Source organism: Eriocheir sinensis, chromosome 53 (genome assembly GCF_024679095.1).
Source record: "Eriocheir sinensis breed Jianghai 21 chromosome 53, ASM2467909v1, whole genome shotgun sequence".
NCBI lineage: Eukaryota > Metazoa > Arthropoda > Malacostraca > Decapoda > Varunidae > Eriocheir > Eriocheir sinensis.
The window spans coordinates 1,943,283-1,949,520 of NC_066561.1; positions in this window are offsets into that span (position 1 = coordinate 1,943,283).

Genomic DNA, 6,238 nt, shown 5'->3' on the forward strand with positions numbered 1-6,238 from the left:
AAAGAGTGGGAGATAGGACAGAACCCTGTGGGACACCACTGTTAATAGATTTAGGGGAAGAACAGTGACCGTCTACCACGGCAGAAATATAATGGTCAGAAAGGAAACTGGAGATAAAGGTACAGAGAGAAGGATAGAAACCGTAGGAGGGTAGTTTAGAAAGCAAAGATTTGTGCCAGACCCTATCAAAAGCTTTTGATATGTCCAGCGCAATAGCAAAAGTTTCACCGAAACGGCTAAGAGAGGATGACCAAGAGTCAGTTAAGAATGCGAGGAGATCACCAGTAGAACGCCCCTTGCGGAACCCATACTGGCGATCAGATAGAAGGTCAGAAGTGGAAAGGTGCTTTTGAATCTTCCGGTTAAGGATTGATTCAAAAGCTTTAGATAGACAAGAAAGTAAAGCTATAGGACGGTAGTTTGAGGGATTGGAACGGTCACCCTTCTTAGGCACAGGCTGTATGAAGGCATACTTCCAGCAAGAAGGAAAGGTAGATGTTGACAGGCAGAGGCGAAAGAGTTTGACCAGGCAGGGTGTCAGCACGGAGGCACAGTTTTTTAAGGACAATAGGATGCACTCCTTCAGGTCCATAAACCTTCCGAGGATTGAGGCCAGAGAGGGCGTAGAAGACATAATTCTTAAGAATCTTAATAACATACATAAAGGAGTCAGAGGGGGGATGAGTAGGAGGAATATGCCCAGAATCGTCCAGAGTGGAATTTTTACAGAAAAGTTGAGCGAAGAGTTCAGCTTTAGAGATGGATGAGACGGCGGTGCTGCCGTCAGGACTGAGGAGTGGAGGGAAAGATGAAGAAGTGAAGTTGGAGGAGATGTTTTTCGCTAGATGCCAGAAGTCACGGGAAGAGTTAGAGAAAGCAAGGTTTTGACATTTTCTATTAATGAAAGAATTTTTGGTTAGTCGGAGAATATATTTGGCACGATTTCGGGCAGAAATGTAAAGTTCATAATTAGCATTAGTTTGAAGGCTCTGGTACCTTTTGTGAGCTACCTCTCTATCATTGACAGCACGAGAACAAGCGTGATTAAACCAAGGCCTTTTAGCGTGAGGAGTAGAGAAAGAACGAGGAATGTATGCCTCCATTCCAGAGACAATCACCTCTGTGATGCGCTGAGCACACACAGAGGGGTCTCTATCCTGGAAGCAATAATCATTCCACGGGAAATCGGAAAAGTACATCCTCAGGTCGTCCCACCGAGCTGAAGCAAAATGCCAGAAGCATCGCCTCTTCGGTGGGTCCAGAGGGTGTACAGGAGCGATAGGACAGGATGCAGAAATAAGATTGTGATCGGAGGAGCCCAACGGAGAGAACAGTTTGACGGAATAAGCAGAAGGGTTTGAGGTAAGGAAGAGGTCTAGAATGTTGGGCCGATCTCCAAGACGGTCGGGAATACGTGTAGGGTGCTGGATATATATATATATATATATATATATATATATATATATATATATATATATATATATATATATATATATATATATATATATATATATATATATATATATATATATATATATATATATATATATATATATATATATATATATATATATATATATATATATATATATATATATATATATATATATATATACATACCAGTGGTGGGCACCGATCACTTTATTGCTGTTCCGATCCCGATCATCCGATCAGTTTAGGCAACTGATCCGATTCCGATCATCCAATCATTTTTAAGTACTGCTGTACCGATCACCATTCCGATCATCCGATCATTAAAACTTTTAATATTTATTATTTTTAAAATAATAATTACAAGAAACACCTATTTTAGGCGTTTTTAAGTAATAATGTCAATTCAGTAACAACTTAATTATTTGCTTATAAATATCTTTATTTTTCCTCTTTCTTTTGGTATATAAAACATGGTACAAAAGAACTGTTATCTTATCTTTTTATTTTAGGCATTTATTTAAGTCTACCCTTTTTTTTCAATTTCTGAAAGTATGAAAAAGGAATTATATTTGCTATTTTAACTTTTGTTTGAAGTTGATTTAGATTTTTGACAAACATTTTTCAACTTTTTAATATTTTATCATTGATGTCTAGGAAATATTTTTTTTACTATTCTATAAAAAACGAGCGATTGTGATAATTAATCTTCTATCCTTCCCGATTAAATAGCTTTCTGAATAAAAGACATTAGTCCATTAATAAATTAGTTACAAGAAGAACATAAGTAATAAGGTTTTGATTTTAAGTGAGCCGTTGCTGTGTCATCTTCCATCCACGTATCCTAAGACATCCCATCCTGATTTGTGCATGCGCGGAACCCGATGTTTACAAACTCAGTGTTGATATCGTAGTTTGTCCAGGCTGTCAATGATAGAGAGGTAGCTCACAAAAGGTACCAGAGCCTTCAAACTAATGCTAATTGTGAACTTTACATTTCTGCCCGAAATCGTGCCAAATCTATTCTCCGACTAACCAAAAATTCTTTCATTAATAGAAAATGTCAAAACCTTGCTTTCTCTAACTCTTCCCGTGACTTATGGCATCTAGCCAAAAACATCTCCTCCAACTTCACTTCTTCATCTTTCCCTCCACTCCTCAGTCCTGACGGCAACACTGCCGTCTCATCTATCTCTAAGGCTGAACTCTTCTCTCAAACTTTTCTAAAACTCCACTCTGGACGGTTCTGGGCATATTCCTCCTACTCATCCCCCCTCTGACTCCTTTATGCCTGTTATAAAGATTCTTCAAAATGATGTTTTCTATGCCCTCTCTGGCCTCAATCCTCAGAAGGCTTATGGACCTGATGGAGTGCCTCCTATTGTCCTTATAAAAACTGTGCCTCCGTGCTGTCACCCTGCCTGGGCAAACTCTGTCGCCTCTGCCTGTCAACATCTACCTTCCTTCTTGCTGGAAGTATGCCTTCATACAGCCTGTACCTAAGAAGGGTGACGCTCCAATCCTCAAACTACCGTCCTATTGCTTTACTTTCTTGTCTATCTAAAGCTTTTGAATCAATCTTAACCGGAAGATTCAAAAGCACCTTCCACTTCTGACCTTCTATCTGATCGCCAGTATGGGTTCCGCAAGGGGCGTTCTACTGGTGATCTCCTAGCCTTCTTAACTGACTCTTGGTCATCCTCTCTTAGCCGTTTCGGTGAAATTTTGCTATTGCGCTGGACATATCAAAAGCTTTTGATAGGGTCTTGCACAAATCTTTGCTTTCAAAACTACACTCCTACGGTTTCTATCCTTCTCTGTACCTTTATCTCCAGTTTCCTTTCTGACCGTTCTATTTCTGCCGTGGTAGACGGTCACTGTTCTTCTCCTAAATCTATTAACAGTGGTGTCCCACAGGGTTCTGTCCTATCTCCCACTCTTTTTCTGTTGTTCATTGATGATCTTCTTTCCAAAACGAACTGTCCTATCCATTCCTACGCCGATGATTCCACTCTGCATTATTCAACTTCTTTTAATAGAAGACCCACCCTTCAGGAACTTAACGACTCAAGGCTGGAGACTGCAGAACGCTTAGCCTCAGACCTTACTATTATTTCCGATTGGGGCAAGAAGAACCTGGTGTCCTTCAACGCCTCAAAACACAGTTTCTCCACCTATCCACTCGACACAATCTTCCAAACAACTATCCCCTATTCTTTGACAACACCCAGCTATCACCTTCCTCAACACTAAACATTCTCGGTCTATCCTTAACTCAAAATCTCAACTGGAAACTTCATATCTCATCTCTTACTAAATCAGCTTCCTCGAGGCTGGGCGTTTTGTACCGTCTCCGCCAGTTCTTCTCCCTTGCACAGTTGCTGTCCATATACAGGGCCTTGTCCGCCCTCGTATGGAGTATGCATCTCATGTGTGGGGGGGCTCCACTCACACAGCTCTTTTGGACAGAGTGGAGGCTAAGGCTCTTCGTCTCATCAGCTCTCCTCCTCATACTGATAGTCTTCTACCTCTTAAATTCCGCCGCAATGTTGCCTTTCTATCTTCTATCGATATTTCCACGCTGACTGCTCTTCTGAACTTGCTAACTGCATGCCTCCTCCCGCGGCCCCGCTGCACTCGACTTTCTACTCATGCTCATCCCTATACTGTCCAAACCCCTTATGCAAGAGTTAACCAGCATCTTCACTCTTTCATCCCTCACGCTGGTAAACTCTGGAACAATCTTCCTTCATCTGTATTTCCTCCTGCCTACGACATAAACTCTTTCAAGAGGAGGGTATCAGGACACCTCTCCTCCCAAAACTGACCTATCTTTCGGCCACCTCTTGGGATTCTTTTAGGAGCATTTATTAGCGGGCTTTTTTTTATATTAATGTTTACTTTTTTGTGCCCTTGAGCTGTCTCCTTTGCTGTAAAAAAAAAAAAAAAAAAAAAGATGGCGACCAGACAGCATGGCAGCTTTTATGGGAAAATGGCCAAATTCATGAATAACATAGACCCCATAATTCAGATAGCCTGCCATTAAAAGGAAAGAATCTGAGAAACATGAACATCAATGAGAAAAGAGTGTAGGTCATCTCATTTATCACATATACTGACATACAAGGGGTGTAGGTTATCTTATTTATCGCATTTACCGACACACAAGGGGTGTAGGTTATCTCATTTATCACATATACCGACATACAAGGGGTGTAGGTTATCTCATTTATCACATATACCGACATACAAGAGGTGTAGGTTATCTTATTTATCGCATTTACCGACACACAAGGGGTGTAGGTTATCTCATTTATCACATATACCGACATACAAGAGGTGTAGGTTATCGCATTTATCACATATACTGACACACAAGGGGTGTAGGTTATATCATTTATCACATTTACCGACACACAAGAGGTATAGGTTATCTCATTTATCACATTTACCGACATACAAGGGGTGTAGGTTATCTCATTTATCACATTTACCGACACACAAGGGGTATAGGTTATCTCATTTATCACATTTACCGACATACAAGGGGTGTAGGTTATCTCATTTATCACATTTACCGACATACAAGGGGCTTAGTTTATCTCATTTATCACATATACTGACATACAAGGGGTGAAGGTTATCTCATTTATCACATTTACGGACATACAAGGGGTGTAGGTTATCTCATTTATCACATTTACCGACATACAAGGGGTGTAGGGTATCTCATTTATCACATTTACCGACATACAAGGGGTGTATGTTATCTCATTTATCACATTTACCGACACACAAGGGGTATAGGTTATCTCATTTATCACATTTACCGACATACAAGGGGTGTGGGCTATCTCATTTATCACATTTACAGACATACAAAGGTGTAGGTTATCTCATTTATCACATTTACCGACATACAAGGGGTGTAGGTTATCTCATTTATCACATATACCGACATACAAGGGGTGTAGGTTATCTCATTTATCACATTTACGGACATACAAGGGGTGTAGGTTCTCTCATTTATCACATTTACCGACACACAAGGGGTGTAGGTTATCTCATTTATCACATTTACTGACATACAAGGGGTGTAGGCTATCTCATTTATCACATTTACCGACATACAATTGATATAGGTTATCTCATTTATCACATTTACCGACATACAAGGGGCTTAGTTTATCTCATTTATCACATATACTGACATACAAGGGGTGTAGGTTATGTCATTTATCACATATACTATCATACAAGGGGTGTAGGTTATCTCATTTATCACATATACCGACATACAAGGGGTGTAGAATATCTCATTTATCACATTTACCGACATATAAAAGGTGTAGGTAATCTCATTTATCACATTTACCGACATACAAGGGGTGTAGGTTATCTCATTTATCACATTTACCGATATACAAGGGGTGTAGGTTATCTCATTTATCACATATACTATCATACAAGGGGTGTAGGTTATCTCATTTATCACATATACCGACATACAAGGGGTGTAGAATATCTCATTTATCACATTTACCGACATATAAAAGGTGTAGGTAATCTCATTTATCACATTTACCGACATACAAGGGGTGCAGGTTATCTCATTTATCACATTTACCGACATACAAGGGGTTTAGGTTATATCATTTTTCAGGGTAGGCGGTGGCTGAGTGATTAGCGTGGGGGGCAGCATTCATCACGCCATGGACAATGTCGATTCGTATCCCCACGCTACCACCTGGGATATTTTAGTCACCGCCGAGTGGCTTAAGACTATCCACAGGCTGTCCAGAAGACC